General features: G+C 34.1%; 1 protein-coding gene across 2 annotated transcripts in view; it reads right to left on the bottom strand.

Annotated features, from left to right (window-relative positions):
* The window catches only part of LOC129233016 (uncharacterized), an 85737-nt gene that overhangs the window by 47644 nt on the left and 11136 nt on the right, over positions 1 to 26957 (bottom strand). The window lies entirely within an intron of this gene.

Here is a 26957-nt window from a genome sequence, read left to right as displayed (position 1 = left end):
GGGCAATATTCGTGTCGTTGTTTCTGACTGGAGAATTATCGAAGGAATTTTGTTTTTATCTTGGAGGATACGTGTAACACGAGAGAATGCCAGGCCGCCGTCAACGAAGGCACTTCCAGCAGATAAGACGATTTTACGGGGGGTTTGGTGATCGGACTGAGAAGGGGAGGTTGGTCCGTACGTCAAATCGCAGTTGATACCCACATGGATGCGAGCACGGTGCATCGGCTGTGCCGAAGATGGTTGGAACAACGAAATGTGGCAAGATTGACGGGTGAAGAGTCGGGGGTGACGCCCGACCACACAGTGCTCGCCTCTGCCAACATGCTCTCCAAGGCACACAGATGGCCACCATACTCTCTTGACCTGTCACCAATCGAACATGTGATTGGACGCCGTTTGCAGACTCTGTAGTTCAATAGAAAAAACTGTGGCAAATGGTTGAAAGGGAACGGACAGCATCTGCACCATTATTGACTCTATGCCTAAACGTGTTTCTTCGTGTATCGCTGTCCTACATCCTACTGAGCCGACGCCGTTCTCGCTCTGTATTCTGCCTATCATTTTGAAATGAAGATCATTTATTATTCCTTGCTGTCTCTGTCTTTTTTCCAAATTTCATCACTTTCTGATCACTCCTTCTTGGTGTTGCATTTTCAATGTCGAGCAGTGTATTTTACTTAACTTTTAGGAGTAGGGGAGAGTGTTGTACTTTGGGACCATGGGCGCCCATATATAAAATTTTAAGGGGGAGGGGGACTCAGATATTTTCCCCATAGAAACCAATTTCAGTACAGATTAGAGTTGTTAAAATTTGACATTTTTAATAACTTATTCATTAATTGCTAGGAGAAGAAATGTTTTTACATTTTTGCAAAGAAAAAATACTTAAAGCAAGGAAGTTCTAATTTCTAAGAGGGAGCTTGAGCCCCCACGTGCTCTCCCCCCCCCCCCCCCCAACCCATATGGGTGCCCTTGCTTGGGACGTATGTACCTTCAAACACAGCTAATTTCTAAGAATCTATTTTTAGCAGCCATGTTTTTTTTTGTAGTCTCTGATAGTAACCTTCACCACTAAATGGTGCCATAGCAATCAGCTATAGCACCATTACTATCCGTGCCATCTCATAGTAATCAGCATCAAATGAGTAAAATTGGCGATTTTGTGAGAGAAAGAAAACTTTCCGACTCCAAAGTAAATAGTTTCTTCATTTTTATTTCATTTTCTGACTTTGTATTAGTAAATTTAATGAACGGAATTTTATTTTTTTATAAAAGAGAAGTACTTAAAATATTTCGGTTATGATAAAATATTGATAGTGCATCCTGATTGATCATTGTTTTGGTTTTTCTTAAACTACGTGGTGATTGTACCTTTTGACAGCCAAACATTTTGTACCTTAGGACACGTTCCAAAGTCTACATATGCATGGTTTTTAATAATTAAGGTATGTTTATGAACACAGATCAATGTTCTAACCTTATGGAGTCTTTTAAACACATTAATTTTAGATAATAATTCATAATTAATTATTCATGATTTAATTCACTACCAAGAAAAAAATCGTTTTTTTTTTTTTTTTTGGTACAAAACTACAAAACTTACATAGTGCCCACTCTCCAAATTAAGAATATTTTTCGGATATTTTAGTAACTTCATCATCAGGTTACGGCGAAAAATTAAATGATAAAGCTTTTTTTCATTGGATATGAAACAGAATGTTTAGCTTCCTATTAGATTACTGATTTATTTTCAAACATTAGAAATAGATTAACACAAGGCAGAATATAATTACAATATAAATGAAGTGCAGCACATTATATAGTTGTAAGAGGTTGGGGAATGTGGAACAAATTTAAATGGTGGAACATTTACCCTGTTTTTGACGGGTTTTTTTTTTTCTAACTTTCATATTATCTTTAGTCTTTTGTTATTCATGTAAATAGTTGAATTGAGGTAAAACATCGACATTTTTTTTTTTTTTTATGTTTAGGTAAATTCTAGTAATTCATTGGTTATTTTACATTGTTTTTGTTTTTTAAGGCAGATTGTTTTCGTGTTTTAAAACGGATTTTTTTTTTAAATAAATTGCACTTGCTAACTCTTAGCTAATTAGAACGAAATTTCTACATTTCATCTCTTGAAAATATTATATTTTACAATAGCGTATCTGAGAAATACGAGCCACCTTCAATTTTGGTATAGAAGACGCGCCCACTTTAAGGTTAAAAAAAATAAATAACTTTTTTTTAATAAACCTTTGAGCATTTTATTCTACGGGAAAGAATTTGTGGACATTGAATATAGCTTCCTTGATGGATGGAAAAAACTTGTATTTTGTTCTGAGCAATCCCGTGAATACATCATCAAAACATAAACTTCAACTTTAATTTTTTGTAAAAATGTTTCAGGATTCTATTTTTACCGTAATCCTCAATGATAAGGAAATACTATGGGTTCAAGTTTTATGGATTACTTTGGTAAAATATTTATTTTATTTATATATAAAATAAATATTATAATAATATTTATAATTTATAATAATATTTTAATATATAAATTTATATATATTTTAATATATAAATTTTAAATATTATTATAATTATATTATAATAATATTTAAAATTTATAATAATATATATAAAATAAATATTATTATAAATATTTGGTTATAGCTGTGGAGGCTTTTTTATCCATTTCTTATTTACATGATAAAAATGTTAATATTCCTTTTAAAAAAAACATGCGAAATAAAATTAAGACTTTCAAACAGGTATCGTTCGGCCACTTGCCAAAGTGTGACGAATTCGCTGCAAATTTGTTTAGTGATTTCGAGCATTTGTAAACATCGTAATTGCTTTTACCAAACGAACAATTTTGCAACAAAATTATCATATTTTCACCTAAAAATATTAAACCCAATAAACTCATCTAACTAAATAACTTTATGAAAACGTTGAATGAGCTCCTGGACGGTTGTTTAAAGATCAAAATTAATCTCAAAAAATAAAATTTGAAGATTGTAATTTTGTTCCGGAGTCATGTAGGGTGAAGTCACCAATTGTCGCGATCAAGGTTAGCCTTGAACTTTTATTTTTTGAACTTTTCCTTTCGCCCACCGATTTCGTGATTTGAAGTGAACTGATTGAGATAAAAAATAAATAGAATCGTTAGAACAACGAAAATGATTTTTTAATACAGTCCGATTTGCAAAGCTTGTTTTTTGAATTTGTAAATATTGTTAATATATTGAATTTTTTTTCGTTTGATAGTACTGTGATTTTTTTAATCAATTTTAGTAACTCTCCATGAAGTCAAAAGATGCAAACGCCCGAAAGAATCGGAAAATGGTAAGATTTTTACCTGAAATTTAAGCTTAAGATACCGATTATTACACCAATAGCAGACAAGGCTCCACAGTAACAGACCGTTCTAAGTTTGGATTCCAATAATTAGAATTTTAGGCGGGTAAAACAGGTTTTATTTCCTAGCTGGGATCTTGAACTTCAAAATAAAAAGTGATTTTTGTATCATTTCAAATTCAATATTTATTTATTATCAATTTTTTACGAACCAATTCGTAACCATCAATTTTTTAACGAAAAAACTCGCTTTGGCCTACCAGGGAATCCAAAGCGGGTAAGCTTAACTAATTGTGGTTTGGTACATTTGCCAATCAAATATGAAGTTATAAATGATTAAAACAGTTGATTAGCTACCTGCCATTATGTAAAAAAATGTTAAACAGTTGTACTTATTCAATTATAGTCAGCACATTTGTTCATAAAACATAAAGAAATAACTGATTAAATTAATAGACTAATTAATTGCCATTCTGAAAAATAACTTTTTAAAGTTATACTTATTCTATTCAATTAGAAAATCTAAGTCAGCACACGAGTCAAGAAAAAAATTATAAATAAATATATGATTAAATCCTATATCCGCTTTGCCCAAAGGCACGTGTTTTATTTCAATAATCATAACCTTAAATATTTAAAAAAGAAACAAACGAAATGAATATCGTGGTTTGTTGGTGGATGGTGTCAGAATAACGTAATATTATTGACAATCAAAAAAATAAGATGGTTTTCTATTATTCACAAGTTACGAAACTTCATTTTTTGAGCAATCACGATTGCTTTTGCTTTGATTTGACTGTTTTCGGCGTGCTATCATTTTATTTCCCCCTGCCACCCTCTGCAGCATCACAATCGACCAGCTCCTCACGATGCTGCTCCTCTAGCAAAAACCGTCTCCGGGTTGCGTCCATATCCTACACTTACACGCATACATACACGCACGTACACACACACACACATACACACACAAAAACATACACACACGCATACATACAGACACCTACTCCTACACACACCTACACACAACTACCCACACACTCATGCCTGCACACAGACACAAACACACATGCCTACACACACATACACATCCCCCCCACACAAACACTCATACACAGACACACATACCCCCACACACATTGATGCGAATCACGATGACACACATCGTGATTGCGAAAAACATAATTTGAATTCAAGAGGTCAAAATTCAAAAATTTTTTTTTTTTTAGAAATGTATTTTTTTTTTTTTTTTTTTTTTTTTTAAAGCTTGGTCGCGCCATGCCGCTTCACTGCTACTTCACTGGGACTGATTAAAACACAGGGGTACTCATGTAAACACGACATACGTATGCATCGCCGCTTACACATCATGAGGGGGGGCGCATACGAAGGCCTATTGGCTTTGGGCCACCCTCCCTTACATCACAACATCGAAAATTCGAACTAAACGTAACCACGTGTAGTAAGGATTTTCGAAAACAACCAAAGAAATACCGTTTAAGAAAATAGTATGTCATTTCTTTACTAATAATAAAGCTGAAAGTCTGTCCTGAGGATGTCTGTGACGCGCATAGCGCATAGACCGTTCGGCCGATTTTCATGAAATTTGGCACAAAGTTAGTTTGTAGCATGGGGGTGTGCACCTCGAAGCGATTTTTCGAAAATTCGATGTGGTTCTTTTTCTATTCCAATTTTAAGAACAAAAATATCATAAGATGGACGAGTAAATTACGAAATTATCATAACGTGGAACCGTAACGTGGGCACAAGCCAATTGGCGAGATACGAAATTATCACAACGTGGAACCATAACATGAGTACAAGCCAATTGGCGAGAAAATTCACCACACATTATTTGTAAATATACAGGCGAACCAAAAGACCTTTAAATTTTTCTATTACGGGCAAAGCCGTGCGGGTACCACTAGTAATCAAATAAAGTGACTACACGGTATCTATGTAAATAAAATACAATACAGTACATAACAGTACAATATTTAATTATATTTGTTAAACTAAATTTTGCGAAAGTTAACTCCCATTGTTTTCTTTACTAATAATAAAACTGAAAGTCTCTCTGCCCGGATATCTCTGTCCGGATCTTTGTCTGTCAGGATCTCTGTGACGCGCATAGCGACTAGACGTTCGGCCGATTTTCATGAAATTTGGCACAGAATTAGTTTGTAGCATGGAGGCGTGCACCTCGAAGCGATTTTTCGAAAATTCGATGTGGTTCTTTTTCTATTCCAATTTTAAGAACAAAAATATCATAAGATGGACGAGTAAATTACGAAATTATCATAACGTGGAACCGTAACGTGGGCACAAGCCAATTGGCGAGATACGAAATTATCACAACGTGGAACCATAACATGAGTACAAGCCAATTGGCGAGAAAATTCACCACACATTATTTGTAAATATACAGGCGAACCAAAAGACCTTTAAATTTTTCTATTACGGGCAAAGCCGTGCGGGTACCACTAGTAATCAAATAAAGTGACTACACGGTATCTATGTAAATAAAATACAATACAGTACATAACAGTACAATATTTAATTATATTTGTTAAACTAAATTTTGCGAAAGTTAACTCCCATTGTTTTCTTTACTAATAATAAAACTGAAAGTCTCTCTGCCCGGATATCTCTGTCCGGATCTTTGTCTGTCAGGATCTCTGTGACGCGCATAGCGACTAGACGTTCGGCCGATTTTCATGAAATTTGGCACAGAATTAGTTTGTAGCATGGAGGCGTGCACCTCGAAGCGATTTTTCGAAAACTCCATTTTGTTCTTTTCCTATTCCAACTTTAAGAACATTTTTCCGAGCAAAATTATCATAAGATGGACGAGTAAATTGTCAAGTTATCATAACGTGGAACCGTAACGTGGGCAAGCCAATTGGCGAGAAATTCACCATCCATTATTTGTAAATATACAGGCGAACCAAAAGACCTTTTAATCTTCTACTACGGGCAAAGCCGTGTGGGTGCCATTAGTCTGAACATAAAAGAAGAGTTCTTTCATGCTCTGTGAGGAGTTACTACACAGTAAATAAACTAAGAACATCGTATGAACTTCAGAAAATACGGACATCACCCACAAAAAAGTCGAATTGAGTAGCCTATTATCAAAGACGGACAAACGCCATTTTTGTCGATTTTGAGGTAGTGGCCAATTCTGAAACTTCGAAAGTTTAGGAACACAATGCTTAACTTGTTTGATTTCATAAATGGACATTTACCATAAATTTTTATACTCAAAGTTGGGTGTTAGTATCAAAATCGGACAACTGCTTGAAGAGTTAACATCAAAAGTGGACAATTGCACTTCTACCAATCAGAGTTTAAAGTTTGATCACGTGATTCGTTTTGACTTAGAGGAGGGAGATTTTCTTCGTAAATAATAATGGCGGTACGTTGGTTTTGTGTTGTGAATTTGTTGTGAGTTTTTATTTCTGCTATTGTTAAAAAACCCCAATATGGATAACGAAAGTGTTGAAACACCGAATAATAATTCCAGGAATAATTCTGCTATTGAATGTTTTAACGATGAACCTGATGAAAGCGATGACATTGTGTTATTAAACGTTTTATGAGATGACAAAAAAAAATTATTAAGATTTTTATTTTGATAAATTTATCAAAATAAAAATCGTTGTATTTTTTTTTTTTTAACTTTTTAAGTTCCTTTTGATAAAGCATTTGTTTGAAAATCTATTTATAGATTTAATAAATATTTTTTAATGAGCAAAAGTTTTGTTTTTAATACCCTAAGCCTTGTTCACTAGACCAAAAACAGATGAGAAAATGGGCTTCGAACTCAAAAATGAGTTTCAAAAACGGACAAAAGACATTTTTCGGATCAAAACCGGACATAGCATTTTTCGAGGTCAAGTTTTTTATAGTTTAAAATGGGGAATTGCTCGAATTAAGGCTAGTTTGTTTTAAAATGCTCATATCTACCATTTATTAAGTTTTCAAGTCATTTAACAATGTTGGAACAATGATACAGAAAATCAGCTGTCCTGAAAAAAAAGTGTAAAGGCGTTTGTCCGTCTTTGATATTAGGCTACTCAATTATATAATGCAAAATACACTACTCTACATATTCCGTATTGAAAGACTGATATCTCCCATCGCAGCAAACGGAAAAAACTATTTCTTTATGTGACAAAAAGACTTTACAGTCGAACTTGATTTATTTTTTGATTTATTTTATAGATTTACAATTTTCTACTGTACTCACAAACAATGCGATTTCAATAGGGAAGTTTTCGATTTTTCAATTTTAATTTTATATGATAGAGTGACATGTATGAACATCATAGGTGAAAAAAATTTTGCGATACGATAAGTAGTTTTTTTTTAATTAATTTTTAAAGTTCAAGCGTTGTGACGTCAAATGGCATAGGAAGTGACGTCATGCGCTCTTCCGATAGGGGAGAAACCGAAGGACGTGCATTCGACTTCGAAGACGAAACGTAAAGGCTTATCTCCTCGCATTTAATTCCTCTCGTTTCTGGAACATTAAACCTCTCATCCTCTCGGAAATATTCGAATATCATCATTGATGTTACTTGAGGAAGATTATTAGATTGTGCTTTGACGAATCCGACCTCCCTAGTGTGTTCAAAAGGATTATTGAATTTCTAAAAAATAAAAATATCAGCGCGCTCAAAATGTTCGTAGCTAAAACAAGGGATCTTCGGCGGAAGGCTGTCCATTCGCGCCCTGTGACGTAGTCTCGTGACGTTTCAGAAGAGCGCACTTTTGCGCGTGGATTTTTAAAAATTCATTAAAAATCAATCACGGTGTTTTAAAATTCGGCGATGGTGAATTTTTTAGTTTTGAGGGTCAATTAACAATATCCAATATCCAAAATATGAACATTTAATAGGTTGCAACTTTCCTATTATGCATAAAAGCAATGCCAGTTTTAGCGTATTTTCACCCTTTCAAATGACAGGTCGATAAAACTTGGGTAAACATCGCTGATTTGCGCAAAATCGTGTAACTCCCAAAAAGTAATATACAGTGCTACAGAGAACCTCCGTGACTCTGTAGCAGAAGCTTTGTCCTCTAGGCCAGAGGTTGGGGGCTCGATACCCCCGGTGTCCTGGGTGGGATTTCCTCTCTTTAGACGCGTTCACAACAAACTTTTCGACCCGGTAAATCTCAGTCTGCCTCCGCAAAAAAAAAACGATTGAAAAATTCCCCGTTTCCGTGCAAAAAGAGGTTCTCCCATTGCAGTGTTGCCAGATTGGGGGAAAATTCCCCATTTTGGGGAAATCTGGTGCTCTCTGGGGAAATTTTGGGGAAATGGGTTTGAGGGGAATTCTTTGGGGAAAATTTTTTTCCTTGGGGAAAACCTGGGGGAGAAAAACCTCGGGAAAAAAGTTTTTTTTTTTTTTTTCGTATTTAAATTCGCGTCAAGAAGTACATTGGAACATTGTTTGTATCAAACAGCGTTGGGTTAGTTTTGTTCAACTTTATGAAATTCGCATTATGTGGAATATTATGCTATGGAATTCGCATTAATGTTCCGCATGAGTAACTAGTTGATACGTGAAACAGGTAAAAATAAGTGTGATGAAGAGTGTTCTTGGATAAATATATATAAAAATCATAGTTTAAATGTACATACAGAAGCAGAGTAGTAAATGCGAATAGAAAAAAAAATATTTGGTTATTTCTTATCTTTCGGTCAGGCGCTTGTATTTATGACTAGTGGCACTCGCACGGCTTTGCCCGTAGTAGAAAATTAAAAGGTCTTTTGGTCCCCCTTTATATTTACAAATAATGCATGATGAATTTCTCGCCAATTGACTGGCCCACGTTACGGTTCCACGTTATGATAACTTGGTAATTTACTCGTCCATCTTATGATAATTTTGCTCGGGAAAATGTTCATAAAATTTGAATAGAAAAAGAACAAAATCAAATTTTCAAAAAATCGCGGTTTTTACCCAGCATCCTTAGCGGCTAGTAGACGAACTTGTTTCGCGTAATGCATTCCGGATAAAAACACCGCTTTCACTCCAGAAGCTAGCAGGAGTAGAAAGATTCCACATAAAACCCGCTAATAACCGGAATGCGGTGAAAAGCAGGTTTTTTTCGGAGGTCAAAAGTGTCCATGGAAACGGCCCTAACGTGTCATAAATTTGCCTTGCGTTCCCTTGTATGCCAATAAACTTCGGAAAACTTGTACTACTACTGACTTGGTATGAGCCATAGGCACAAACAAACAAACCATTTTGAGTTAGCCGAAGCAAACTTAGCCAAAGTGTAAGAAAGGCCTTTGGTGATCCAAAGAAGTTCCTGAGCAAAAATTGCAAATACCCCTTTTCTGAAAAAACTGTTTAAGGATTTGTTTAAATTTTTGGTGATAGTTTTATGAGTTATAAAACAAGTCCTACACAGATTTCTTTTACATAAAAATGTAAATACCTATAATTTTAAATGTTTCCAATTTTCAGTGACCAGGAATTACTTTTAGATAGGGGAAATTTCTGATCGAAAATTGTTATTTTCCATTTTGTAAAAAAAACTGTTTAAGGCAGAGTTTAAATTTGTGGTGAAGGTTTGAAGAGTTATAAGACAAGTCAGATTTCTTGTCCATAAAAGTTAAAATATAACTCAAAATGTTTCGAATTTTTAGTAATCAGGAATTACCTCTGGATAGCGGTCTTTTTTAATTACTTCTGGGTTAATGATACCCTAGTTTTTTTCTCTCCTTCTTTTCTTTTCGAAAAAAATACTTTATTGTGCAAGATTCCGCTGAAAAAAAAGCGTGAAAAAAAAAGGGGTTCTGCGGATACTGCCGTTTTTACCTGCCCACAGCAGTTTTTAACAGTAATTTATAGGGTCTGGTGGGGGAAAGTGGTCAATGGGGTAAAGTGGACATAATTCAAATAAATGGCTATAGCTTGGAAATTAATGTTCGAATGAATGTGAAAATTTTAGTTTAGGGTAGTGCATTTAGAAACTACATTTTAAATACAAAATGTTACAGCTGGCAAAATTTTATTTGGTAAAAAGAAATATTTTGTGCAAATGTGAAAATTTTTAAAATGTAAACACCTTTTTTAACTTCCTTAGGAAATTTTGTTTGTTCGAGTTATGAACAGATTGACTGCACAGGAAGCTTCCTACATGTCTCAAGAACTCTTACTCATTATCAGTTAGCTGAATCTATTTTGAATGATTTTTTAGAACAATTTAAGTAAGATGGGGTAAAGTGGTCATATTATTAGGCTTAACGAATATTGTTATTTTTAAGTCACTTAATGTTTAAGAATAAGGCAGATATAAATTAAATATTAATTTCACTTAATATGTATTGTTTTTAAAATAAACAGGGTTAAATATACGAGTATATACGTATGTATACGCATATACCCGTGTAGGCACGTATATATACGCATTCACATAAATGCACCAATAAACACGTATTTGGGTATCTGCAAGTATTTTTTATCTATACAGATATACATTCGACTATACACGTATATACGCGCTTATGCTCGTATATATACCAACCCTTATATACTCAGGAAGACACGTATATACGCGTACGTACTCGAGTAGACACTTACATACAAGCATATGATATACATGTATACAGGGTGAGTCTAAACTCATGAGCAAATTATTAAAAGGTGTTAGACGGGAGGATAAGAGCAAGAATCATAAGAAACATATGGATACAAACTCAACGCTGACGCGCTGCATGCACGCAAAGACAGAAACTGATGGATGCAAAACAGGTCACAAATTTATTACACAATTTAATGCATTTATTTTAATATATTAATTTTTATACACAATTTAAAGATAATTTTACACAACATTTTAGGTTTTAAGAAAGTTTTAAAGCGAATGAGGAAATTTGCGGCCGGCAGCTGTAATACATGTATCCCAATCACTCTGTTGGCAATTACGAGACTTTTGAAAAACTTTCATCAGTCGCTGCACTTTTGTTGCGATGCGTGTATTAGAGCTACTACAGGCCGTAACTTTCAACAACTTCTCTTAATATTTCTTAAAAACTAATATGTCGGCTAAGATCATCCTTGTGTAACAATTTTGTGACCTGTTTTGCTAACATCAGTTTCTGACCTTGTGTGCATGTAGCGCGTCAGCGATCACAAGTTCCTTATGATTCTTTGCTTCTTATCCTCCTCTTTCAGAACACTTAGATTTTGCCCAAGATCTTGGATTCATTCTGTAAGCATTAATGTATATTAGCGGATATACTCGTGGATATACGTGGACACATGTACTGGTGTATCCACGTAAATGCACGTATATACGTCTAACAGGTATATAATCGTGTTTACACGTAAAAAAAACGTATATACTCGTGTTTCCATATATATATTTATATATATATATATATATATATATATATATATATATATATATATATATGCGTGAGTAGACATGTACCAAACACGCACTGGATATATCCACGAATTAACTCGTGTACCCGTATAAGTATGTATGCACACTTATATATGCGTATATATGTCGACTATACACGTATATACTCGTGTAGACACGTATTCATTCCTGTAGGTAATCAGTATACATGCTCATATACTCGTGTATACACATATGTACTTAAGTAGGCACGTGCATGCATGTATCTGATGCATACTTTTATCTATTCATATATGAACATGTTTACTCATGTGTACATGACACGTATAGTATACTCCTGTATACCCGCATATACTCGTAACAAAAAAGTAACCGAAATATACAAAAATTAGGGTTATTCGTAACGGTTTTGCGTCTATTCTTAACTATGACCACTTTACCCCATGCTATGACCACTTTCCCCCACCCCATGGGGTAAAGTGGTCATAAATACAAAGGGAAATGAAACTGTTATAAAACTACTTAAATCAATATTAATTTTCCTAAAACTCAATGTACCGTGTTCTTTAATAATGCAATGTAAAATAAAAACAAAAAAAGTTCAAGTGTTTAAAGAATTTATTGTATTTATTATCCACCTAAGTTGAAAACCTGCGATTTTATGACCACTTTACCCCACCAGACCCTAAACAATACATTGGTAAGTGAAATAAATAAACCTACAAGTTTAGCAGAAGACTAGATTCTTTTCTAACAATCAATTGAAACCTGCACTTTTGTTTCTTTTTTCCATATTTCACAATATTCTTACTGTTTTTATAGTGTTTTCTTTACTAATAATAAAGCTGAAAGTCTCTCTGTCCGGAGGATGTCTGGATGTCTGTGACGCGCATAGCGCCTAGACCGTTCGGCCAATTTTCATGAAATTTGGCACAAAGTTAGTTTGTAGCATGGGGGTGTGCACATCGAAGCGATTTTTCGAAAATTCGATGTGGTTCTTTTTTTATTCCAATTTTAAGAAAAAAACTATCATAAATTACGAAATTATCATAATCTTCTTTACTAATAATAAAGCAGTAAGTCTCTCTGTCCGGAGGATGTCTGTAGGATGTCTGTAGGATGTCTGTAGGATGTCCGTAGGATGTCTGTGACGCGCATAGCGCTTAAACCGTTCGGCCGATTTTCATGAAATTTGGCACAAAGTTAGTATGTAGCATGGGGGTGTGCACCTCGAAGCGATTTTTCGAAAATTCGATGTGGTTCTTTTTTTATTCCAATTTTAAGAAAAAAAGTATCATAAATTACGAAATTATCGTAACGTTTAACCGTAACATGGGCACAAGCCAATTGGCGAGATACGAAATTATCATAACGTGGAACCGTAACGTCGGTACAAGCCAATTGGCGAGAAAATTCACCATACATTATTTGTAAATATACAAGCGAACCAAAAGACCTTTAATTTTTCTATTACGGGCGAAGCCGTGCGGGTTCCACTAGTTACTAATAATAATGCTGAAAGTCTCTCTGTCCGGAGGATGTCTGGATGTCTGTGACGCGCATAGCGCCTAGACCGTTCGGCCGATTTTCATGAAATTTGGCACAAAGTTAGTATGTAGCATGGGGGTGTGCACCTCGAAACGATTTTTCGGAAATTCGATGTGGTTCTTTTTCTACTCCAGTTTTAAGAAAAAAAAATCATAAGATGGACGAGTAAATTACGAAATTATCATAACGTGGAACCGTAACATGGGCACAAGCCAATTGGCGAGATACGAAATTATCATAACATGGAACTGTAACATGGGTACAAGCCAATTGGCGAGAAAATTCACCATACATTATTTGTAAATATACAGGCGAAACAAAAGACCTTTTAATTTTTTCTATTACGGGCAAAGCCGTGCGGGTACCACTAGTAATTTTATAAACTAAATAGCAAATTACAATTAAGTAAAGTGTCGTTAAGTAAGTTGCCATAGTGAAGAAAAGTTTTCCTGGATTCCAGGCAATATTTCATATTTCATTAAAATTTTCCTTTTTAAAACAAAAATTAGATAATCATTATTTGCCCCAGAAATTTAGAGACCAGAAATTACCCCGAGTCAGCCTAATTCTTTATTTCAAACAATATTCGCCTTACGATGGAACATTATGGCTGATGAAATATTGTTCAAACTTTCACAAAACAAATCACTATACGCTATCATTTTAAAGTTACACGTCTGGCAATACGTTTATCTGCGGCGCCGCTAATTTTTTACGTAACTGACACAAGATTGGTTAAATGATTTTATAATTGTCAATACTACACGCAGTTTCATTTTATAAAATGCGGATTTTGTCGCAAAAATTTATAGCACGCATGAAATATTTTTGGGACTGTATAAGCAGAAATTAGTCCCAAAACAAAATGATGTAATTCTAAAAATCTCATAAAAGATTAAAATTTTTCTTAGATTTATTTACATACTAGTGGCACCCGCACGGCTTCGCCCGTAATAGAAAAATTAAAGGTCTTTTGATTCGCTTGTATATTTACAAATAATGTATGTTGAATTTTCTCGCCAATTGGCTTGTACCGACGTTACAGTTCCACGTTATGATAATTTCGTAATTTATGATAGTTTTTTTCTTAAAATTGGAATAAAAAAAGAACCACATCGAATTTTCGAAAAATCGCTTCGAGGTGCACACCCCCATGCTACAAACTAACTTTGCCAAATTTCATGAAAATCGGCCGAACGGTTTAGGCGCTATGCGCGTCACAGACATCCTACAGATATCCTACAGACATCCAGACATCCTCCGGACAGAGAGACTTTCAGCTTTATTATTAGTAACTAGTGGCACCCGCACGGCTTCTCCCGTAATAGAAAAATTAAAGGTCTTTTGGTTCGCTTGTATATTTACAAATGATGTATGGTGAATTTTCTCGCCAATTGGCTTGTACCGACGTTACAGTTCCACGTTATGATAATTTCGTATCTCGCCAATTGGCTTGTGCCCATGTTACGATTCCACGTTATGATAATTTCGTAATTTATGATAGTTTTTTTTCTTAAAATTTGAATAAAAAAAGAACCACATCGAATTTTCGAAAAATCGCTTCGAGGTGCACACCCCCATGCTACATACTAACTTTGTGCCAAATTTCATGAAAATCGGCCGAACGGTTTAAGCGCTATGCGCGTCACAGACATCCTACGGACATCCTACAGACATCCTACAGACATCCTCCGGACAGAGAGACTTACTGCTTTATTATTAGTAAAGAAGATTTTGAATATGTTGCTTCAAAAAAAAAAAAATGAGGGGAAGAGAGAGATCTAGAATCGAATAATTTCATGTTACATGAAATACACCACCAGCTCAGTCATTTCCAGCCGAGGACTGCAGTTTCGTGCTTATTAGCACTCATCAGCCCGGCATAGGAAAGTGACTGAGCTGGAGATGGAAAACCTCTTAAGGAAGCCAAGAGTACCAAACAAACTGGTAGCTAATATAAGAATTAGCACTGACCAGACGAGTGACCGAAGCAATGGTTCGGTTCAACTCAGAAGATTGAAGGCAAGGCAAGGTATATTCAGTAAATTACCGCCCATTAGCCAGGGCTAAAGCAGAAATACATGAAATACACATATTGTGTGTATTTCATGTATTGCTGCTTTAGCCCTGGCTAATGGGCGGTAATTTACTGAATATAGTTTCATGTTAGTTAGGACGGTTAACAAATTTCGGAAGTAAACAACAAGCAGCAGAATTGGAAAAAAAAACATAATATGTTAACAAGGAAATTAATAAGAGTTCAATAAGTATTATTTAATCAGTTCTAGAATTACCGCACCTCAATAAAACTCTTAAGTTAAAGTAACGTAAAGTAACAGAGTCTAAACAGCGAATTTGTTCTTTTTAGACGTTGTTACTTTATTTATTTATTTATTTATTTAAACCCCACCAATCCCCACCGTACCAACCCCAGTGAGGATTTAACCGGAAGTGGTGACTGGGGGGAACAGAACAGATCACGAGCGACACTCGCTGGAACAATTTTGATAATTACAAAAACCAATAACAATAATAAGATAACAAACAGTAAAAAGAACTAAATAAAAAGAACTAATATACAAGTGAAGAAGCTAAATAAGACTGGGATGGCTGGTAAATACAATGCAAACGGCAGTTTTGAAAGTTTTTAGGCTGGATATTTAAAGTCATCTGAAAGTTGAGATATGAGAAGCGACATTAATTTATGGATATTCTTGCGTGTAACTAACTGGATGAGATTTTACGTTACTTTACTGTTCAGCACAAAGGTACACTGTAAAAAAACTTGTAAATTTTGAAGAAGTTATCCGTATTTTTTACAGAACAAAACTGTTCGTAATAAAATACAGGATTTCTCTGTTTTTTTGAATCTGTAACCGGTTATAAGCGTTAACTGTTACCCATCGCCATACCGCGTACTTTGTTCTTCTTCGAATCTTCGAAATTTCGCCCTCGTGTTTGGATTTTGGTTCTCGTGCTCGAGTTTTTTGATCTTATATTTATTTAAAGCGAGTAAGTCTTAAATCGTTTGCAACTTCCATTTCATTGCATCCTAATCAATATTTTATTATGTTTTTTTGTCATCTGTTACAGAGGCATATTCGGAAATTTACCTTTGTATACATGTATTTCGTAGTAGTATAGTAAATATTGAAATGGATTTATAAAAGTATAGTTTCATTTTTTAATCTTCATAAAATAATAAATCAGCTTGAATAAATAATAAAAATACGGAAGATTTCTGTAAAATAAACGGAAGAAAACTGGCGTCCTGGCTGACAGTTTTTTTCCGTAAATTTTACAGATTTTTTTTACAGTGTATTTATTTATCTTACCTCTTAAGTTAGTAAGAAATTTTGTTTTGAACGGAGTTTTCTGTAAAACTAGCTTCACGGCGCAAATATCATGCGCGCACATAAAACAACTAGGGGAGGGCAGCCCAAAGCGGGTAGGTTAACGAAGAAAACTCGAAAATTGTAGTTTTTGGATTTTTATCGCAACGATTTCGGTTTTATTTCCTAGCAGGGTGTTCTTGAACTTCAGAATAAAAATGATTTTTCTATTATTTCAGAACCAATATTTATTTATTATCAAACATTACAAACATTTAAAAAACCCGATTTGTCCTACCAGGGGGCCAAAAGCGAGCAAGCTTAACTAATTGTGATTTGTACATTTGCCAATCAAATATGAAGTTATAAACGGTTAAAATAATTGAATAGGTACCTGCTATTATTAAAAATACATAAAAACGTTGTACTTATCCAATTTAAAGTCAGCACATTTGTTTATAAAACATAAATAAATAACTGATTAAATAAATAAACCATCGTAAAAAATAAATTTTTCGAGTTATACTTATCCTATTGGAATAGAAAATCTAAGTGAGCTCACGTGAGTGTCAAGAAATTATAAATAAATGTATGATTAAACCCTATATCCGCTTTGCCTAGGCACGTTTTTTATTTCAATAACTGTAACCTTAAATTTAAGAAAGAAACAAACTGAATTACCATCGTAGTTTGTAGGTGGATGGTGTCAAAATAATTACTGTAATGTTGTTGACAGTTTAACAAAAAATAGGCTGGTCTTCGACTAATCACAAGTTACAAAAATTCCTTTTTACTTCCTTTTACAAAAAAGGAAGTATTGTATTCGCGAAAAAAAATTTTACTCAAAAATCGGCCTTCATTTCCATTTTTCTCACCCCCGAATGAATGTTGAGTTTTTTTTTTTTTTTTTTTTTGACCCGACCACACGTGGATATGTGCCTAGGAACCTACAGACACTCGAAATATCCATTTTGACAACCCCCGACTTAATTACAACGAATTTTCTCGTGACGTCTGTATGTACGCATGTATGTGCGTATGTGTGTATGTGTGTATGTATCTCCCATAACTCAAAAACGGTATGTTCTAGAAAGTTGAAATTTGGTACGTAGACTCCTAGTGGGACCTAGTTGTGCACCTTCAATTTTGGTTGCATTCGGATGTTCCTAAGGGGGTCTTTTGCCCCTTTTTGGGGGGAAATCATTATTAATTTCGATGTAAACTCAAGTGGTGTTATAATTTGTCGGACACTTGGCGATACATCGCCAGTCTTTTGGTCGCCAAGTTTTGTCGCCAACTTGGCGACAAATTTTGCGATTTTTTTTTATTTTTAAATTTTTAATTTGGTTTCAATATGGCCACTGTTGGTGATATTTAGAGAATAAACCATTGAATCACATTTAAAATGCCAATATGGAGGAAATGACATTAAATTGGAGTAAAAGGAAGTCATGTGATGCACACATCAGCTCGTTTTTTAAGAAATGTATCCTTTTTTTAAATTTTAAGTCTGGTTGCGCTATGCCGCTTCACTGCTGCTTCACTAAGAATGATTAAAACTCGGTTGTGTTTGGGTAAACACGACATACGTATGTATCGCCGCTTACACACCATGGGGGGGGGGCATACACAGGCCTACCCGCTTTGGGCCTCCCTCATTAATGTGAGCCAACTACAGCGTTTTATACAGTTACAATATCTTGTTTCTAGCAAGAAGTTCCGTCAGGAACTAAACGAGCCTACTTTCCCGTATACCAATATCGACTTTCTAGTGTTTGATCAATATTCTCAAAATTAGCTAAAATCGCAAATTATTTCAAACATAACTTTTTAACATTTTAAAGTGATTTCTAGAAATAAAATATGCCTTCCTCACAGGGCTGCGGAGTCGGAAAAAAAATGGTCGACTCCGACTCCGACTCCTGAATTTTGAAACGGCCGACTCCAACTCCGACTCCGACTTCTTTATTTATTCATTTATTTATTTATCTAACCCCCCCCCCCCTCTCATGGGAAGGGGGAAAACCCCTAAACAAAGTTTGAAATATTAATTCCTTTTTATGAAATTTTCGCGTTGTATTTTATTGTAAACCTAACATGTATACAACGTTAGAAACTGAAATTTTAAATCAAATTATCCAACAGTTGCGATTTCTAAAGTGGGATTACTTAAAAATCCCATGTTTAAAAAAAAATGAATAGGATTATTTTGCTTCCCTTTAATGTTTAACAAACAGATGTTGATCAAATCTTGTGCTTTCAATTTTTAAAAGCTGTAACTTGAAAGAGATTTTTTTTTTTTTTTTTTTTTTTTTTTTTTTTTTGCTGAGTCAAAAAAACTTTTTTTGAGAGGAGGCGGTCCCCTCCCACCTCCCGGGTGACACCCATCTGGTGGGTAACACCTCAACTTAATTTCAGAATATATAAAAATTGAAATACATTAATTCTGAAAAATTTCCCCAATAATAAATTTTAAATTTCATCTTAAAATTTACAACGAAAATATTGCACTATATTGCGGGGAGAGGTCGGGCACATGTACGCCTGGAGCAAATTTTACCCAAAATGCGGTGGTATGCAGCTTTGTATGAATAGCTTTTACTATACCAACATTTCTTGCCTAAATTTTTTATTTTAATTTCATTCGACGCTTTAGAATTAACCATAATAAGAAGATTTTAGGATTAACTACAATTATTCAATGTTGTAACCAATATATCATGTACTGCTTTTATTTTGAACTTTTTAGTGATAACCAAGCTTTCTTAGATAAAGTCTTTGAATTAAAAAAAATTGATTTTATCGGATCTTTTGGATCTGAGATTTTGTGCCAACACTTACTTGACACTCTTAACACTTCACTCAAATACTTACTCTTTAATTCACCAAGCACCCTCAAAAGTTTCCCGACTTGCTCATACATTCCTTTTACTATTTTATATCAGAGATCGAGGTAAAAAATATATTATTTTTATTTGAAAGTAATTACTTAGAAAATGTTAGGCAACAAAACTGTTTGTTGACAGTTGCTATCGGTTAAATAAAGTTAAAAAATTAGCAAACTAGGAGTCACCGTAGGTAGCTGTTACAGAAAGCTCGATAAGCAAACAAGGCAGCTGGTTGTCACAATGACGATATTGTCTTATAAGTAACATGTAATCAAATTAAACGGTAATCAGTTTTTGAAAAAATACAAGGAGAATCAGTGAAAATTAAAGAAAAAAGAATCCCGGAGTCGGAGTCGGAGTCAGCATGTTTTTAAACGACTCTGACTCCTTTAACCCAAAACCTATCCGACTCCGACTCTTCGACTCCGACTCCGATTCCACAGCTCTGACTTCCTCATCTGAAGAAATAGATGCGTACAAATTAAATAAACGAACGATTAAGGTAGTAGCACTTTTTAAGAAAGCAGCTAATATATTTTTTCCATCAACAACATCTTCAATCGCTTTCAAAAAGAAAAAACGAAAGAATGAAAAATAATAAGCTCATTAAAATAAACAAGTGTTCGCCCTATGGTCAAAATTCGACCATATTCATAAATGAATATTTGAGAAAACTTGTATGAATTTAACTATTTCCAACATTTTTATTTCTACTCTTACTCATGTTTCCTGCATATCTGGAAACATACAATTTTTATCTGTACACATCATAACAAACAGTACTAATTTATTCCAATTTTGCTTTTTGTCTGTTAATCCCAAAATAAATGGATAAAAGGGGATATTTCGGTAATTGCATCGTTTCCGAAATTTTCAAAGTATTTTTTTCTGAAAGAGCATGCTTAAAAACATAGGTTTTAACAATTTTTTAAATAATTTGAAAAAAATAAATTTTTTTAACAGTTATTTAAATCGATGCCCAGACAGAAATTCATTTTTTACTTTTCTGCTAATGGCATCAAGAGCGATGAAATGCCATTCACTGATGTCATTAGCGCACAATGCAAATTATCATAACCAAGAAATGCGGTTGACAGCAAAGCGTAAACATTTAGCTCGGCAATGGAGTAGCTCGCCAAAGTACATTACTTGTAACGTCATAAAGACCACGCTTAATTTCCAAAATCGAACATTTAAAAAAATCAATAAAATATAACTGTCGAAAAAATAAAAGTTCTTTCTGGCTCCACGTTTTTTTTTTTTTTTTTTTGCTTATTCTATCAACTTTAGTGACTAAAAAAATTTTGAAAAAAAAATTAGAACCGACTTCAAAATTGCTCTAAAAAGTGAAAAATAATTTTATTCTTTAAAAACCATCGATAATGCTTTTAAACATAATTTTTGAAGTTGGCGCAAAAACAAAACGTAAAATCCAGTGTAATCATGCTTTGTTCATATTTTTTTCAGAAAAGCATCCAAAGTTACGAACGAAACATTTATATCGTTATTCAAATGTGTTGTCATCAATGCATACTTTATGTGATAGTGAAGAAACTGTGCCTGGTTAAATTTATAGTTGTAGTTGAGTTATGGCTGTGAATGATTTTATCTATCGTTTTTGCGCCAACTTCAAAAATTATGTTTAAAAGCATTATCGATGGTTTTTAAAGAATAAAATTATTTTTCACTTTTTAGAGCAATTTTGAAGTCGGTTCTAATTTTTTTTTCAAAATTTTTTTATTTCATTCTTTTTAGTGTAAATGTGGGTATTTCAGAAATAGTAAGAAGTTACCATCACGAAACTTCACCTTATTTTTTTCATAAAAATGCTCCATAATAATAATAATAATAATAATAATAAACACGCGTTAAACTTTAAGCGATTGGCACTAAAATCTTATCTTTGTTCCTCTTTGGAATCAATTTAAGTATTACGTTTTTTCTAACTAATTTACATTTCACAGCATTTAAGTTGCTCATGATGCAATTCTGTATTTTCTTACTTAGCCCCCATCATTTGTTATTGGCATAGATGATAACGAAAAAAATACTACTGTAGTTGAGGCAAACCTAATGGTAGCATTGTGAAGGCTAAGCAGATCCTAATCACTGCATCACCTCGCTTCCAGGTTAGGTTTACCCCCACTATGGAGCAATAGCACTGAAGAACTGAAGATTTCGATAATTCACATATTGTTACTATAAATCAGCAAGGTTACCAAAATAAAATTATTTACGCCAAAAATGAGACGACAGCGCCAGATTCCCGATTATTATCGAAATATCCCCCTGAAGAAACTTGATGCTTGCTTCAGAGAAGTCTTCATTCAAAATTATCATTACAATTACTATTAATGTTACTGTCGTATGGCACCAAACTTTCATAACAATGGGTTTTAAAGTCCATCATTTAATGGGGAAATTGCATGAAATTTATGGTTTTTTGCCCATAACTTTTTTTCTAAAGGACAAATATGGTCAAAAAAAGTAATGGGACCTAAGTTGAGCCATCCCCTATCCATTAAAAAAAGAATCATCAAAATCGGTTCACTAGGTGAGACGCTGTGAGTGGACAAACAAAAAAAAAAAAAACATACATACGGTATGAACTGATAACGGCCTCCTTTTTGAAGTCGGTTAAAAATAGTACTTTTGACTGAAGGAAACAACCCCATTGAGAGAGGTCCGCGATCCCATTAAGCGCAAAAGTCGTTTCTGCATCTGAGTTCAAAATGAGAAATTGCCGTTTACAGTTTTTTTTTTTTTTTGCTTATTGTATCAAGTACTAAAAGTAGTACTTTTGACTGAAGAAAACAACCCCACTGAGTTAAATTTTTGGCTTGAATAATGTTATTTTGGATACCACGTTGCTTTGCGCTAATTTTTAGTTTCGCTAACTAAACGAGCTGATGTGTGCATCACATGACTTCCTTTTACTCCAATTTAATGTCATTTTCTCATTATTGGCAGTTTTAATGTGATTCAATAGTTTACACGCTAAATATCACCAACAGTGGCTAAATTGAAACCAGATTTTTTTTAAAAAAAAAGGAAAAAAATATAATTTAAAAAAAATCGCCAAATCGGTCGCCAAGTTGGCGGCAAAACTTGGCGACCGAAAGACTGGCGATATATCGCCAAGTGTCCGCCAAATTATAACACCATTTGAGTTCACATCAAAATTAACAATGATTTCCCCCCAAAAAGGTGTAAAAGACCCCCTAAGGAACATCCGAATGCAACCAAAAGAGAAGGTGCACAACTAGACCCCACTAGGAGTCTACGTACCAAATTTCAACTTTCTAGGACATTCCGTTCTTGAGTTATACGACATACATACACACATACACACGTACGCACATACGCACATACACACGTACGCACATACGTACATACAGACGTCACGAGAAAACTCGTTGTAATTAACTCGGGGATCGTCAAAATGGATATTTCGGGTGTTTGTACGTTCCTAGGCATCTATCTACGTGTGGTCGAGTTGAAAAAATAAACTCAACATTCATTCGGGGGCGAGCAAAATGGAAATGAAGGCCGATTTTTGAGTGAAAATTTTTTCGCGAATACAATACTTCCTTTTTTGTAAAAGGAAGTAAAAACGGTTATAATTTCTTTTCTAGTGGATTTAGGTTATTGGACCTTGGGCGCCCTGACAATTTCTTCGTTTGGAGTATTTTTTAAAGACCTTTCCAACCATATCAAATTCAAAAAAATTGGACCATCCATTCGCTTAGAAAGAGCCATTTAGTACGAAATTTCGTTTTTAATTAATGTCTCAGTTAATTAGCTCCCGATTTCAAAAAATTTCATTGATAACACTAAAACTCGAAAATGTACTAAATGGAGGTAATGGGTTCACAAACAGAGGAGTAATAGGTATCGAAAGAAAGCGGCTTGCCTATTAATATATAAAAATATATTCTGTAAAACAAAAACAAACTAGTATGTTGTGGCCATCACGAAACTTTCTTCTATATTTTTCCTTTTTCTGATCCCTCCCCATGCTTGACGAGGAAGCAATATTCCCAACAAAAACAAAATGACACATGCAAAAACTTGACGACCATCCCAATGTCTGAATTATTGTAAAAACAAAACAAAGAGCGAAAATTGAAAGTTACTTTAAAAGTCTTACTTGAATTAATTACAAATATTTTATTTATTAACAAACATAAGATGGCAACAGTTAAAAATTTTAAATCATTGAGATAATATTTCCGATCATTTCCATACAATTAAAATCACGAGAAATACGCAGACGACAATCTATTACGATTTATCTTTCTTATTGTTGCATTAATAAAGCTATTTTTATTCGCAAAAAAAAAAAAAAAAAAAATCAACACCTCTTGGAGCGATCGGAGTCAAAATTGAACCAAAGCCTGTTTACGTATGGATTCACATATATTCCAAATTTCAACCAGGACGTAGCATTACTTCTTGAGATAGGGCACTCACAATGGAAAAAAAGAACGGGCGATTGCGCTACCCCCTTTTAGCTGTTGACACCAAAATAAAATCAGCTCTTATACCCACTATGGGCTACTTGTCAAAAAAATTTTGTTTGATTCCGTTCATTATTTCTTGAGATACAGCAGTCAAAATTGACGACAAAAAACGTTCTATAGCTCAACCCCCCTTTGAGTTATTGACACCAAAATTGAATCAGCACCTGCTCCTGTTAATGGCAACATATGGACCAAATTTTGTTTGATTCCGCCAGTTACTTCCTGAGGAATAGCAAGCACGCGTAACTCAAAAAACGTCCCATTGCTCCACCCCCCTTGGAGGAATTCGCGCCAAAAACCAATGGGCATAAGTTCACATACGGGCACATATGTGTACCAAATTTCGTTCGATTTCATGCGGTAGTTTTTGCTGTAGAGCGGCCACAAAAAACTGGTCACACACAGACGTGACACACATACATACATACACACACACAGACAGACAGACATTTTCCAAAAATAGTCGAAATGAACTCAGCACACCTCAAAACGTTCGAATCCGTCAAAATTCGAAATTCGAAAATTTGCACGAATCCAATACTTTCTTCTATATATTAGATATAGAAGAAAGTAAAAAAGAAAAATCGTTTGTCTCTCCCTTGTTGCCATTTTTTTTAACAAATGAGTAAATGTACCTTTAAAATAAATAAATGAAAAAAAGCAACAAAAAAAGACCGCTTAAAAAAATAATTTTTATTATCAAAAAAAAAAAAAGATCTGCACATATCTTTATGTAGGCACATAAAGGACTCCGAATTTCTCCGCCAAACACTTTAAAACTTGCTAGTGAAAATAAAAAAATTTTGAAAACAAAATAGAACCGACTTCAAAATTGTTCTAAAAAGTGAAAAATAATTTTATTCTTTAAACACCATCGATAATACTTTTAAACATAATTTTTGAAGTTGGCGCAAAAACGATCGATAAAATCATTCACAGCCATAACTCAACTACAAGTATAAATTTAACCACGTCTATAGTTTCTTCACTACCACATGCATTACGCATTGATGACAGCATATTTGAGTAACGATATAAATGTTTCGTTCCTAAGTTTGGATGATTTTTTGATAAAAATATGAACGAAGCACGGTTACAATGGATTTTACTTTTTGTTTTTGCGCCAACTTCAAAAATTATGTTTAAAAGTATTATCGATGGTGTCTAAAGAATAAAATTATTTTTCACTTTTTAGAGCAATTTTGAAGTCGGTTCTATTTTGTTTTCAAAATTTTTTTATTTCATTCTTTTTAGTGTAAATGTAGATATTTCAGTAAAAGTAAGAAGTTACCTAGTAAGAAGTTCGGCCCTATATCACTGTATTGCTTTAGAAAAGCCTTTATTCAAAATTATCATTACAATTACTATTAATGTTACTGTTATATGGCACCAAACTTTTATAAAAATGAGTTTCATATTGTCGCGTAGATGAAGATACCGAAGACAATGTGGAAGCCAAATGAAGCGAATACTCGTTAGTCTCAACTCGAGATCTTTATTCAAAACCACGAACGAACGTTACATCTCCTTTACACAACTTGAGAAAGTGCTGGAACTTTCCAGACTTGGAAAGATACAGAAATTAATAGAGCATTCGAGAAAATACGGGAAACAGTAGAAACGAAATTTTAGTAAAATTCACTTTGTCCTAGTCGGGATTTGAACCCGGGTCGCTCGTGTGGGAGGCGAGAATTCTACCACTGAGCCACCGTTATCCACGGATGAAAAGTGCAAACTTCGCTACAGTATCATTTTAATCATTTAATAAGGAAATTGCATAAAATTTACTGTTTTTTGCCCATAACTTTTTTTCTAAAGAACAAATATGGTCAAACAAAGTAATGGGACCTAAGTTGAGCCATCCCCTATCCATCAAAAAAAGAATCATCAAAATCGGTTCACTAGGTGAGACGCTGTGAGTGGACAAACAAAAAAAAACATACATACGGAATGAACTGATAACCGCCTACTTTTTGAAGTCGGTTAAAAATAAATATTACCGACAATAATTATTTCAAGGTAAAAACCACGGCTGCGGAGTCGGAGTCAGTCTCATTCTGGGTAAAAGAGTCAGATTCGGGAGTCGAAGGTTTTTAATTCAAATACTCGGAGTTGGAATCGGTCATTTTCCCTTAAAGTCCGCATCTTTGTCATTGTTTGTGGAATCGGAGTTGAACTTTTTTTTTTTTGAAAAAGGAGTCGGAGTCGGAGTTAAAGACTTTACATTTCCAAAAGTCGGAGTCAATCATTTTCCCTCCGTGTCTAAATGTTTGTCAAAGCGACGGAGTCAGAGTTAATGAACATTTTAGTTAATGAGCATTAGTTAATGAACTGTACTTAAATACATTACCAAAAAGCAAAATAATATACGCATTAACTTTTCTCATAATTAAAAAAATGGATTCAGCAAAGCAAATTCATTGTTGCAGAAGCACCGTATGATTAAAGAAGTTCATATTGTTACAAATTCTGTAAATAGTAATTATTGTAGTAACGTAACCTGTAAATAGTTTCCCGTAATGAATATACAACACCTTTTCATTCGGCTAAAGTATACGACTCCCCTATTTCTTTTTTGTTAATTGATAAATTTTGATAACGGTCTACTATTTTCCAGAAGCGTTTGGAATATTTGAGAGATTTCTTTCGGTGTGTATATAAACCGTTACGCTGGATAAAGAGTTTAGTTTCGATTGAGAATTTGTACTGAGAGTGTATTAGCTCTGTTTATTGCGAGGCATTTCGCTGTGTTGTTTTTCGTATTTGGAAGTAAATACGTGTGTAAACGTTGAGTTTACGGTGTTGTGTGATAATTGCTTAATTGCTGATGATTCATTTAGCAGTTGTTGACGATCTTTCCTGCACATAGTGTAAATAAATTTCCTGTATTTTTAATCAAGAACTGTGTCTTCATTTCAAGA

The sequence above is a fragment of the Uloborus diversus genome, unplaced genomic scaffold (assembly GCF_026930045.1).
Source record: "Uloborus diversus isolate 005 unplaced genomic scaffold, Udiv.v.3.1 scaffold_15, whole genome shotgun sequence".
Classification (NCBI taxonomy): domain Eukaryota; kingdom Metazoa; phylum Arthropoda; class Arachnida; order Araneae; family Uloboridae; genus Uloborus; species Uloborus diversus.
This window is presented reverse-complemented; position numbering and strand designations above follow the sequence as displayed.